Raw genomic sequence first — 14522 nt, 5'->3', positions numbered from 1 at the left:
AACAACAGCTAATGAGCTGATCAAAAAGGATTTAAATAATATAACAGAAAGTGAATTTAGAATAATAGTCATAAAATTAATCGCTGGGCTTGAAAACAGTATAGCTGACAGCAGAGAATCTCTTGCTACAGAGATCAAGGGACTAAGGAACAGTCACGAGGAGCTGAAAAACGCTTTAAATGAAATGCATAACAAAATGGAAACCACCACAGCTCGGATTGAAGAGGCAGAGGAGAGAATAGGTGAACTAGAAGATAAAGTTATGGAAAAAGAGGAAGCTGAGAAAAAGAGAGAGAAAAAAATCCAGGAGTATGAGGGGAAAATTAGAGAACTAAGTGATACACTAAAAAGAAATAATATACGCATCATTGGTATCCCAGAGGAAGAAGAGAGAGGGAAAGGTGCTGAAGGGGTACTTGAAGAAATAATAGCTGAGAACTTCCCTGAAGTGGGGAAGGAAAAAGGCATTGAAATCCAAGAGGCACAGAGAACTCCCTTCAGACGTAACTTGAATCGATCTTCTGCACGACATATCATAGTGAAACTGGCAAAATACAAGGATAAAGAGAAAATTCTGAAAGCAGCAAGGGGTAAACGTGCCCTCACATATAAAGGGAGACCTATAAGACTCGTGACTGATCTCTCTTTTGAAACTTGGCAGGCCAGAAAGAGTTGGCATGAGATTTTCAGTTTGCTAGACAGAAAAAATATGCAGCCGAGAATCCTTTATCCAGCAAGCCTGTCATTTAGAATAGAAGGAGAGATAAAGGTCTTCCCAAACAAACAAAAACTGAAGGAATTTGTCACCACTAAACCAGCCCTACAAGAGATCCTAAGGGGGACCCTGTGAGACAAAGTACCAGAGACATCACTACAAGCATAAAACATACAGACATCACAATGACTCTAAACCCGTATCTTTCTATAATAACACTGAATGTAAATGGATTAAATGCGCCAACCAAAAGACATAGGGTATCAGAATGGATAAAAAAACAAGACCCATCTATTTGCTGTCTACAAGAGACTCATTTTAGACCTGAGGACACCTTTAGTTTGAGAGTGAGGGGATGGAGAACTATTTATCATGCTACTGGAAGCCAAAAGAAAGCTGGAGTAGCCATACTTCTATCAGACAAACTAGACTTTAAATTAAAGGCTGTAACAAGAGATGAAGAAGGACATTATATAATAGTGACAGGGTCTATCCATCAGGAAGAGCTAACAATTATAAATGTCTATGCGCCGAATACCGGAGCGCCCAAATATATAAAACAATTACTCATAAACACAAGCAACCTTATTGATAAGAATGTGGTAATTGCAGGGGACTTTAACACCCCACTTACAGAAATGGATAGGTCATCTAGACACACGGTCAATAAAGAAACAAGGGCCCTGAATGAGACATTGGATCAGATGGACTTGACAGATATATTTAGAACTCTGCATCCCAAAGCAACAGAATATATTTTCTTCTCGAGTGCACATGGAACATTCTCCAAGATAGATCATATACTGGGTCACAAAACAGCCCTTCATAAGTTTACAAGAATTGAAATCATACCATGCATACTTTCAGACCACAATGCTATGAAGCTTGAAATCAACCACAGAAAAAAGACTGGAAAACCTCCAAAAGCATGGAGGTTAAAGAACACCCTCCTAACGAATGAGTGGGTCAACCAGGCAATTCGAGAAGAAATTAAAAAATATATGGAAACAAACGAAAATGAAAATACAACAACCCAAACGCTTTGGGACGCAGCGAAGGCAGTCCTGAGAGGAAAATACATTGCAATCCAGGCTTATCTCAAGAAACAAGAAAAATCCCAAATACAAAATCTAACAGCACACCTAAAGGAAATAGAAGCAGAACAGCAAAGGCAGCCTAAACCCAGCAGAAGAAGAGAAATAATAAAGATCAGAGCAGAAATAAACAATATAGAATCTAAAAAAACTGTAGAGCAGATCAATGAAACCAAGAGTTGGTTTTTTGAAAAAATAAACAAAATTGACAAACCTCTAGCCAGGCTTCTCAAAAAGAAACGGGAGATGACCCAAATAGATAAAATCATGAATGAAAATGGAATTATTACAACCAATCCCTCAGAGATACAAACAATTATCAGGGAATACTATGAAAAATTATATGGCAACAAATTGGACAACCTGGAAGAAATGGACAAATTCCTGAACACCCACACTCTTCCAAAACTCAATCAGGAGGAAATAGAAAGCTTGAACAGACCCATCACCAGCGAAGAAATTGAATCGGTTATCAAAAATCTCCCAACAAATAAGAGTCCAGGACCAGATGGCTTCCCAGGGGAGTTCTACCAGACGTTTAAAGCAGAGATAATACCTATCCTTCTCAAGCTATTCCAAGAAATAGAAAGGGAAGGAAAACTTCCAGACTCATTCTATGAAGCCAGTATTACTTTGATTCCTAAACCAGACAGAGACCCAGTAAAAAAAGAGAACTACAGGCCAATATCCCTGATGAATATGGATGCCAAAATTCTCAATAAGATACTAGCAAATCGAATTCAACGGCATATAAAAAGAATTATTCACCATGATCAAGTGGGATTCATTCCTGGGATGCAGGGCTGGTTCAACATTCGCAAATCAATCAACGTGATACACCACATTAACAAAAAAAAAGAGAAAAACCATATGATCCTGTCAATCGATGCAGAAAAGGCCTTTGACAAAATCCAGCACCCTTTCTTAATAAAAACCCTTGAGAAAGTCGGGATAGAAGGAACATACTTAAAGATCATAAAAGCCATTTATGAAAAGCCCACAGCTAACATCATCCTCAATGGGGAAAAACTGAGAGCTTTTTCCCTGAGATCAGGAACACGACAGGGATGCCCACTCTCACCGCTGTTGTTTAACATAGTGCTGGAAGTTCTAGCATCAGCAATCAGACAACAAAAGGAAATCAAAGGCATCAAAATTGGCAAAGATGAAGTCAAGCTTTCGCTTTTTGCAGATGACATGATATTATACATGGAAAATCCGACAGACTCCACCAAAAGTCTGCTAGAACTGATACATGAATTCAGCAAAGTTGCAGGATACAAAATCAATGTACAGAAATCAGTTGCATTCTTATACACTAACAATGAAGTAACAGAAAGACAAATAAGGAAACTGATCCCATTCACAATTGCACCAAGAAGCATAAAATACCTAGGAATAAATCTAACCAAAGATGTACAAGATCTGTATGCTGAAAACTATAGAAAGCTTATGAAGGAAATTGAAGAAGATTTAAAGAAATGGAAAGACATTCCCTGCTCATGGATTGGAAGAATAAATATTGTCAAAATGTCAATACTACCCAAAGCTATCTACACATTCAATGCAATCCCAATCAAAATTGCACCAGCATTCTTCTCGAAACTAGAACAAGCAATCCTAAAATTCATATGGAACCACAAAAGGCCCCGAATAGCCAAAGTAATTTTGAAGAAGAAGACCAAAGCAGGAGGCATCACAATCCCAGACTTTAGCCTCTACTACAAAGCTGTCATCATCAAGACAGCATGGTATTGGCACAAAAACAGACACATAGACCAATGGAATAGAATAGAAACCCCAGAACTAGACCCACAAACGTATGGCCAACTAATCTTTGACAAAGCAGGAAAGAACATCCAATGGAAAAAAGACAGTCTCTTTAACAAATGGTGCTGGGAGAACTGGACAGCAACATGCAGAAGGTTGAAACTAGACCACTTTCTCACACCGTTCACAAAAATAAACTCCAAATGGATAAAGGACCTGAATGTGAGACAGGAAACCATCAAAACCCTAGAGGAGAAAGCAGGAAAAGACCTCTCTGACCTCAGCCGTAGCAATCTCTTACTTGACACATCCCCAAAGGCAAGGGAATTAAAAGCAAAAGTGAATTACTGGGACCTTATGAAGATAAAAAGCTTCTGCACAGCAAAGGAAACAACCAACAAAACTAAAAGGCAACCAACGGAATGGGAAAAGATATTTGCAAATGACATATCGGACAAAGGGCTAGTATCCAAAATCTATAAAGAGCTCACCAAACTCCACACCCGAAAAGCAAATAACCCAGTGAAGAAATGGGCAGAAAACATGAATAGACACTTCTCTAAAGAAGACATCCGGATGGCCAACAGGCACATGAAAAGATGTTCATCGTCGCTCCTCATCAGGGAAATACAAATCAAAACCACACTCAGGTATCACCTCACTCCAGTCAGAGTGGCCAAAATGAACAAATCAGGAGACTCTAGATGCTGGAGAGGATGTGGAGAAACGGGAACCCTCTTGCACTGTTGGTGGGAATGCAAATTGGTGCAGCCGCTCTGGAAAGCAGTGTGGAGGTTCCTCAGAAAATTAAAAATAGACCTACCCTATGACCCAGCAATAGCACTGCTAGGAATGTATCCAAGGGACACAGGAGTACTGATGCATAGGGGCACTTGTACCCCAATGTTCATAGCAGCACTCTCAACAATAGCCAAATTATGGAAAGAGCCTAAATGTCCATCAACTGATGAATGGATAAAGAAATTGTGGTTTATATACACTATGGAATACTACGTGGCAATGAGAAAAAATGAAATATGGCCTTTTGTAGCAACGTGGATGGAACTGGAGAGTGTGATGCTAAGTGAAATAAGCCATACAGAGAAAGACAGATACCATATGGTTTCACTCTTATGTGGACCCTGAGAAACTCAACAGGAACCCATGGGGGAGGGGAAGGAAAAAAAAAAAAAAAGAGGTTAGAGTGGGAGAGAGCCAAAGCATAAGAGACTGTTGAGAACTGAGAGCAAACTGAGGGTTGATGGGGGGTGGGAGGGAGGAGAGGGTGGGTGATGGGTATTGAGGAGGGCACCTTTTGGGATGAGCACTGGGTGTTGTATGGAAACCAATTTGACAATAAATTTCATATATAAATAAAAAAAAAAAAAGATAAATCCAAAATCTAAGGATGATTTTAGTTAATGAAAAAAAAAAATTTGCTGCTGTGAATGTCTAGACTTTTAACAGATAACCACAAATATTCACTAAAATCGTACCAAACCTATATTGGCTCTGGTTGAACCAATTATATGTTCACATTCATGTAACAATGATCTATAGGAAATATATGCCATTAAGCTCCTGAGACTCCTACATCCACAGAGACCTGATCAGCTCATCCAGCAGGAGATACCAGCACATTCAATAGAACATACATTCAGGATAGGAAATGAAGGTCCTTAGTGCAAACTTAATTTTAATACAAATTACCCAATGAAACACAAAGGTATACTATTTTCAATGAGTTTGTAAGAATAATTGTTAGTCACATTTTTTTTCTGAATTATATCAAATATTCTTATTTTATAAATTAGTTGTTTGATACTGACAATTACAATAACTTAACCAGTGGTATAATGTGCAGAAACCGATTAGAATGCATTGCGAATTAAGAAACAAAGCATTTCTTTTCTTGATGGAAATCAAATAAAAATGTCAAACTGCTGCAATCAGACATCCTAGATATGAATATTCATTGGCAACTGTTCATGGCAGATTTATGAATTCTTTCACCTGCTGTTAGGAGGAAAAAGGAAAACATTAAATTGTCAAATAAAGCTATTAACATAAGCTAAGAGAAAAAAATATATACACAGATGGATGCTGATCTTGGAATTATGCAATCTTATCAAAAAAGACCTATTTCTTTTATATCATGAACACATTAGTTTTATGCATGCAGATTGCAAAGGTCTGAGATTTGAACTCAGTATCCACTAGTAGCACCCTGTCTTATGGTTTATGGAGGACAGTGAAACCAAACATCTATCACCTTGTCATGTAAAGCCGTGTGTAAAGATACTCATTAACACTCTAAGTCATGCTTAGAAAGTCTGCTTCCTTCCTTCAGCAACATTTACATCAACATCCACATACACTAAACTATTTTGCCCTAAAGAAAAGCTTTTGATTAAATTAGAGGATATAATTTAAATGGATGATAACAAACTGCTTCAGTGGATTTGTTTTGAAGGTTTAGTAATGAGAAACCATATAAAATGTTTGTGTAGGCATGTTAGGTTACTTATTTAACCATGTGTGAATTTCAGTTAATTTGTGGAATACGGTTTCCATGGGCATTTTTAGTGCTTCCTGATTATTACCAGGGTTGGAGTGCTACAAAAACATAACATTTCCTGGAGCACTTAGGCATTTTCATTTATTGACAAGGTAAGGATGAACAGAAGCAATAAAAACTACACTTCAAATATCTCGTTATTTTCTCATACACAATTTGATTCTTGTTTGGTTCAGATATTTTTTGGCTTACCTTTTACATTTCTTTTAGGTTACTATCTTTGACCTAATATTTTAGATAGGTATAGAATTTTTCCCCTTTTAGTTTCTATTATAAATAAATATATATCTAGTATCAGTGGACTGTTTTATGTTAATTGGTTGAATGAAATAGTAATGACACCATTAGGCCAAGAAGACTTTGGGTTGTATTATATCCAATAATCATATAATTTCAACCAAATATTTAGCAAAGGAATTATGCCATTTTTCTACAAGATGAAGCCTTTGGAGAGAATTGCAGAGATCTGAAACAAGATCCATTTCCTCTATTACTGTTCCTCAACTATGCCAACAAGTTAAACTAGAAGTCATCTGAGTGTGTTCCCAACACATTGGTTTGGTTGACAAAACCAAAGTAAATGGTGCTGAATCCTCAAAAGTTTGCATTATCACATTCATTCATTGTTGGTGGAAGTGTAAATTAGTGTTTTCGATGGAGGATAATTTGCTAACATTTGTTATGGAGCATAATTCATCCAACATATAAAAATTAAATATGCATACACCATTTAAGCCAGCAATTCCATTTCAAGGAACTGAATGTATAAACATTTACCATATTCAAAAGTATTCATTGCATCATAGTTTGTACCAGCAAATAATTGAAAGCAACCTACATATCTATTATTAGGGGACAGGTTAAATAAATCATATTCACCCACACAAAGGATTATTTGCAGATGTTAAAAGAATGTGTAGTTCAACATGTACTGATGTGGACTAATTTTTCAAAGTGTATTTTGAAATCAAAGCAGCAAGACACAAAACTGTGTATATAATATGCCTTAATTTTAGTGTAAGACACTGAGAAAGAGAAAGGGAATCTAGTTTTCTGTTTATTCATTTATCTGTGTATCTTTCCAGGATATGCAAGAGACTCAAAGCAAGGATTGTTTCTACTAGGTGAATAGGGTAGGAATACACACACTTTTCATTCTAAATCTTTTTGCATTTTAAAGACATTTATCATGTGAATGTACTAGGTAAATAAATTTGATAAATAAAAAAATAATTGAAAATAATTCATTTCTAAAATATGCCACAATATGATAAGCATGGATTGAGGGATACATAAGAATAAATGACCATATTCTAAAGATTCCACTGTTTTGCGTTAGGAACAATTAAGGAATATTCTTCCAATGTCCTTTCATTATTTAATTTTTTTTTTTAATTTATTATTTTTTTTTTAATTTTTTTTCAACGTTTTTTATTTATTTTTGGGACAGAGATAGACAGAGCATGAACGGGGGAGGGGCAGAGACAGAGAGGGAGACACAGAATCGGAAACAGGCTGCAGGCTCCGAGCCATCAGCCCAGAGCGTGACGCGGGGCTCGAACTCACGGACCGCGAGATCGTGACCTGGCTGAAGTCGGACGCTTAACCGACTGCGCCACCCAGGCGCCCCTCATTATTTAATTTTTTATCCAATCAGCTGTACTTAAAAATTTGCAGCCAATGCTACACTTTTAGACTTGATTATATTATAGGCAGTCTCCTCCCAAAATTGCACACATGTAAACACCCACAAATTTGCAATAAATCCAGGGGACTTATTTATTGTATCCACTCCAAGGCCATCCATGGTTCCCTAACTCTCCACGAATCTTGGGCTAACAGCCCCTTATTTGAATAGTGACATAAATGTAGAAATTAAATATCATTCATTTTCATTCTCAAAACATGTAAAAAGACTCTAATAATCACTTTGAGCAAGACTTCAAAAATAAGTAAATGTTTTAAAATGAAATTTGTGATTATAATCTAAGCCAAAGTAACTCCTGAAAAACAATACATTTATAATCTCAAATGGCCATCTCTCCAACTTCCATTTAGTTATTTTGTACCTTGGCAGCAATTCTATCATCACTGAAAAATTTTAAAATACATAGGCTTGAGAAGGAAAAAAAAAACCCTTAATATTAAGAAAGTGTTACTATAGTCAAAGAGTTGAAGAATAATAATATAGAGGTTGCATGCTTTTAGAAAATAACATGAGACCAGTTTCAAGGACGCGATGAAGCCTGATGTTATTTTAAGATATAAATCTCATTATACATATTAATCCAGAAATAAACACTATTGCCTAAAAGAGTAGTCATTAAGATACTACCTCTTTGAATGCACACAATTCCTTAACAATTACTCTAAATTGCTTAAGCAACATATATTTCCCAGGAAACACCTGATAATGATTTTATGTACATGTAAATAGATTTTCTTTTAGTATTATATCTACAATAATCATTATGCTATTTAAAAAAAAATAATAGTAAATACAACACCAAGTGCTAAGTACATAGGCAGAGTACCTAGAAGCTGTATTTGCTAATGTAAAATTTTTAATTACTACAAAACAATGAAAGATATTTAATCACACATGTTATTCTTAACATGCTACCACTGTTCTTTCAGATTAGGGCTCTGTATACGGAGGTTTCCATCCGTTGTTTTTATGGGTTTGTTTGAGCTGCTCATTTTCTCTGTCTTAAAACATTTGAAAAGTAGCATAACATCTCTTTTCTTTGACCTCGTCTGACAAATTAAATATTCAACAACCCCGAAGCATCCATTACCCTTGAGATTACATCATGATCTCAACAACACTCCTTTAGGCAAATCAACATAATTGCCGCACATCTAGAACATACTGAGATTCTTCTTAGACAAGACAGTGAGAGCCTCTGCTATTAAGAGGTCAGGATTAGGTTTAAATGGCTCAGGTCTTAGATTCAGCACTTTATTTAATATCTGGGTAAGAAATACAGTTTTCCTTTAACTAATAAATGCAGAAAGACAAAGCTATGAAATCCATATTTATTGAGTATGATGAGAAAGAATATTCTATACCATTTATTTTGGAAATCAAAGCATTTATCAAAATACCATTTTCACCCAGTTTTTTGAAGGAACAAAGGTAGCTAATAGGTAAACTGAAGCACTTCCTAATAAGTGTCCTATTTAAGTGCTCACTCAATATTGATGATAGTTTTACCGGCTCATCTAATTATAAAGCTAGACATCTTAACTCAGGTCTTATTTGTAGCGGATCTCAGATATTCTAACGAGTAGCTGAGAACAACAATAGGAACAGCAACAATATTCACAAACCAATTCTTATAGAGAATTTCTTATATGCCAAACACTATTCTAAGTATTTTTAGATGATTTAGTTCAGTTACTTCCTTACAGCCACCTCATGATGGAGGTGATGTTATTAACTTGTTTACAGATGAGAAAGGTGAGGTGAAGAGGGATTTACCTACCTTGCTCAAGGTCACAGAGCTTGTGGAGAATTTAAATCCAAACCAAGGAAAGTTATACATGTAAACACTACAAAATTACATTGGACATTAAAAAGATGTTTTAAATCTTTTTTTTTTTCCAAAAGAAAGTTCATAAGACTTAAGGGTGATGATTATCCAATGACATCATCCAACAGGTATTTCTTAGTTACTGTTAGATATTGTGGTGGATGCAAATAAGAAAGATCTGAATGACAACCTATATGATACTTAATAAACTTAATAGAAAGGTAAGTGTTTTTTTTTTAAATGATCTGTTTTTTATCATTGTTTCCACTTTTATCAAGTAAGAAAAATAAAATATATGGGACAAAGAAGCTTTCAATTATTTCTGTAACTCTCATCTATATATAGCAAAATCTTGGTTTGAGAGCATAATTCACTCTGGAAACATGCTTGTAATTCGAAGCACTTGTATATCAAACCAAATTTCAAGAACCATTGGCTCAGTTGTAATCATGTGATGTGCCATGTACTAATCGTATTACAAGACATCACTTGCTTATCAAGTTAAAATTTATTGGAAATACTTGCTTGTCTAGTAGAACACTCAGAGAACAAGTTACTCACAATCCAAGGTATTTTCTTTTTTAAGCTTAATTATTTTTGAAAAAGAAAGAGAGAGAGAGAGAGAGAACAAGCAGGGTAGGGGCAGAAAGACAGGAAGAGAAAGAATCTCAAGCAAGCGCCACACTGTCAATACAGAGAGCCTGACTTGGGGCTCAAACTCATGAACCATGAGATCATGACCTGAGCCAAAAACAAGAGTTAGATGCTGACCTGACTGAGCCACCCAGATGCCCCATATATATATATATACTTACAACGACTATATTTAAAGCTTTTTTAAACTTAAATTTAAAGTTTTTTTTTTAAATATAGTGGTTGTAAGAATATAGTTAAAACAATGTCATTTGACTATTTTATGATGTTACTTTATAGTTTTTTTCATCCTATTAATTTAAGTCTCTCTGACTGGTTTCTAAATGTTTACAAGGGCACCTGAGTAGCTCAGTTTGGTTAAGCGACCAACTCTTGATCTCAGCTCAGGTCTTCATTTCATGGTTCTGAGTTCAAGCCCTGTACTGGGCTCCATACTTGGCATAGAGCCAACTTAAAAATTAAAAAAATATATATATAAATAAAATAACTAACTAACTAAATACATACATATATACCTCTGAGCTGAGCATGGAGCCTGCTTAAGATACTCTCTCTCTGCCCCTCTCCCCTGCTCACTGCCTCTCTCTCTCTGATAAACAAATAAATAAATAAACACTTACAAAGTCTGTAACAGTCTACTCTTCTGACTAACCTTCAGATTCTCTATCTACGATGAAGCCTTCCCTGAAAACTTACATCTAAATGACTATAAAGTAGGTGATTGGAAATGCTCACTTGGTATCAACTATGCCCAGTTACATATTCACATTTTACTGAAATTTTTAGGTATTATTTCTTGAAGGCTAATTGTCTGATTTAATTTTCTTCATCATTCTGAGAGCAGCTCTATCCAATATAATATTCTGCAGTGATGGGAATATTCTATAATTGTGCTATGCAACAGAGTAGGCACTAGACACATAATAGCTATTGAACACTTGAAATGTGGCTAGAGAGACTGACAATTGAATTTTTAGTTTTATTGAATTTTAATTAATTTAAATTTAAAGTTAGTCACATGTGGCTAGTAGCTGCCTTTTGAAGAATGTATGTCTACAGTGATTTTTGCAGAGTAGATATTTAATAAATTCTGTGGAATAAATGAATGAGTGAATGAATGCATACACAAAACTTCTTAGGTTCTATGTTGTTGTTGTTGTTGTTTTTAGAAAGAGAGAGGCACAAGTGAGCTAGGGGCAAAGAAAGAGAGATTCCCACGAGGGGCATAGAGAGATAGGGAGGGAGACAGAGAAAGAGAGAGAGAAGCGGGTCTCACCCAGGGCTCATGTTTTTACCTGAAGCAGGGCTTGAGCTCACCCAATGTGAGACTCAAACTCACCAAAAGTGAGATCATGACCTGAGTCAAAGTCAGATGCTTAATGACAGAGCCACACAGGCACCTAACTTCTCAGGTTCTTAGGAAACATCTAACTGCACCCAAACCTTCATTTTCTAAAGTATGAGAGACCATTTATAGAAGCAATCCTTCTAGGGATTTGTGTCTTAGAATCATAAAGTTAGTCTAGAAAGAGGCTCTAGATCATTTATCTATCCAAATCCTTATTTGACAATGAGAGATGACTGAGTCCAGGGAAGACAAGTATCCTTGTTTCAGAGCTAGACTGTGAAGAATCAAGGACTAGAGCTCAGGTACTTTTGTTCTCAGGGAAATAATATTTGCCATAATATCCTAAAATTTTATGGGTAATTAACCTCTGTACATGACCTGTCCATGAGATTGTAAACCTAGTCTAGTGTTTTGCTTTGGCAAGGATTAAAATACAGGTGGTTTACTTGGGGAGAATGAAGAACACTGGTAGGAAAGTGACACAGGTAAGGTTAGGTACAATAAAAAACATTATCCAGACAGTTATTGTGGGCACTAGAAATAAATTCCATGAAGAAAGTTCTTGATATAGTTTAAAATGCATACTTCATAGTTGCCCCAGTTTGGTGAAGTTTGGAGAAGGGAGGTGTCAAATGAGGGAGCTGGAATATTTCTCAGCTCCCATCAGTCAAAACTCCCAGGCTTTTGGAAATAAGTAGAACTCAATGATGAGGCAAGGCCAAAGACATATTGTTCGGACATCTCTCACTGAACTGAGATTTTCATTTCAGTTATGTACCTGTGGAAGGCAATTTAAACATACGCAAATATACAATTGCATACCTATGTGGATGTGTATATGTGCTTTTTTTTTTTAGTTTAAATTCAAGTTAGAAAACATATAGTCTTGGTTTCAGGAGTGGAACCCACTGATTCATCTCTCACATATAACACCCAGTGCTCACCCCCAACAAGTACCTTCCTTAATGCCCATCACCCATTTAGCCCATTCTCCCACCCCTCCTCCAGCAACCATCAGTTTGTTCTCTATATTTAAGGGTCTCTTATGGTTTGCCTCCCTCTCTGTTTTTATCTTATCTTTTCTTCCCTTCCCCTATGTTCATCTGTTGAGTTTCTTAAATTCCACGTATGAGTGCAATCATATGATATCTGTCTTTTCTGACTGACGTATTTCATGTAGCATAATACACTCTCATTGCATCCATGTTGTTGCAAATAGCAAACTTAAATTATTTTTTTCATCACCAGGTAGTATTCCATTGTAATATATACCACATCTTCTTTATCCATTTATCCGTTGATGGACATTTGGGCTCTTTCCACAATTTGGCTATTGTTGATAGCACTGCTATAAACATTGGGGTGCATCTGCCCCTCTGAACCAGCATTTTTGTAAGCTTTGGATAAATTCCTAGTAGTGCAATTGCTGTGTCTAGGGTAGTACATTTTTAATTTTTTGAGGAAACTTCATATTGTTTTCCAGAGTGGCTGCACCAGTTTGCATTCCCATCAGCAGTGCAAAAGGGTTCCCCTCTCTATGCATCATATATATGTGTTTTCAAAGTAAGTTACTTTTACCATCAGAATAAAAATAGACTCCAGGGACAACTTTGTGAGGACAGGTTTGTCGTCCTTCTCTAGGTTGAGGAAGGCAGGTACAGTCCATGGAAGGATCTGATGAGGCTGTGGTAATTCTTTTCATCATCTGTCAAACGCTCATCATGACTGGGTCTCACCAGCTCAGTGACAATAACATCCACTTGCTCAACAGCACTGGCCTCCAGAGTAAGGTCTGTCAGAAACAAGATGTTGTTGGTTGGCTTTTGGCAATCCTTTGGTCACTCTCATTCTCCACTTTGTGTCCAATTTTGATATCAGAGTGACCATCAACAAGCTCAAGTTTCTCTCCCTCTGTAGAATGGCCAAATGGTAACTTCTGGGCCTCTACACTCCCTGAAGAATACATATACACCTTCCTTCCAGCCTGTCTCCATTTCCTGACCGCTGGAACCACATTGTCAAAGAATGCTGCTTTTATGTGCCCAGCTGTGAATGCCGCCCTGCACCTGAGGCTCTGCAGCTGTTTCATCACCGTGGTCTTTCAGTCTAGAGACTTCTGCCAGCACCTCTTATCCACCGCTGGCCTGGATCACCCACTGCAGGTCATCTGCTCTGTTCCCAGAGGAGGCAGGGATGGGAACAGCCCAGTCCAGGTGGGGATCCTCTTCAGCCTGTTTCCCCCAAAGACTGACAACATCCTGCTGGCACTCTTCTTCTTCCCAGTGTGTCTGCAGATAGTCTTTAACATTTTCTTTGATGGAAGGAAATAAAATGTTTACTGAGACAATTGGGGTGGCAGTCACAGCGACTTCAGCAGACACGGAAAGCAGGATCATTTCTCTACCCGAATTGGCCTCCTGGAAGGAAGGGCAGAGGGGGGAGCCGGCTGTGCCCTCCCTCCTGGAGGGGGGAGGAGTCCAACACCTCCTGGACTTCTGACAGCCCAGCAAGGATCTCCCACTCTGCAACCATGTGGGGGTCTGAAAAACGAGGAAGGGAACCAACTGCGTGCCCCTCAAGGTGGATGAGACCACTGCACAGGGGGCCTGAGCTCCTGAGCTGCCTAGGCCCGGAGGCCGAGACCTAGATTTCCTTGACTTTAGGACAGGTTTCTAAGTTATTTCCCTACTGGGAAATTTATGTCCACAGAGCAAGTCTAAGGACTATATTATAGTATAATTTAGCAACCCAAAAGTGATAAAACAGATAATAATCTTTGTCAAAATTCTATTGCTTTAGGTATAGAGTCATTTGGAAACACATGGGT

General features: G+C 37.2%; 1 protein-coding gene and 1 pseudogene across 18 annotated transcripts in view; both read right to left on the bottom strand.

Annotated features, from left to right (window-relative positions):
- The window catches only part of ROBO2 (roundabout guidance receptor 2), a 1749879-nt gene that overhangs the window by 813297 nt on the left and 922060 nt on the right, over positions 1-14522 (bottom strand). The window lies entirely within an intron of this gene.
- LOC121036086 (enolase-phosphatase E1-like) lies at positions 13275-14140 on the bottom strand (annotated as a pseudogene).

This window comes from Herpailurus yagouaroundi, unplaced genomic scaffold (genome assembly GCF_014898765.1).
Source record: "Herpailurus yagouaroundi ecotype Mexico unplaced genomic scaffold, PumYag 162, whole genome shotgun sequence".
Classification (NCBI taxonomy): Eukaryota; Metazoa; Chordata; class Mammalia; order Carnivora; family Felidae; genus Herpailurus; species Herpailurus yagouaroundi.
The sequence above is the reverse complement of the archived record's forward strand: the minus strand, read 5'-3'. Positions and strand labels throughout refer to the sequence as shown.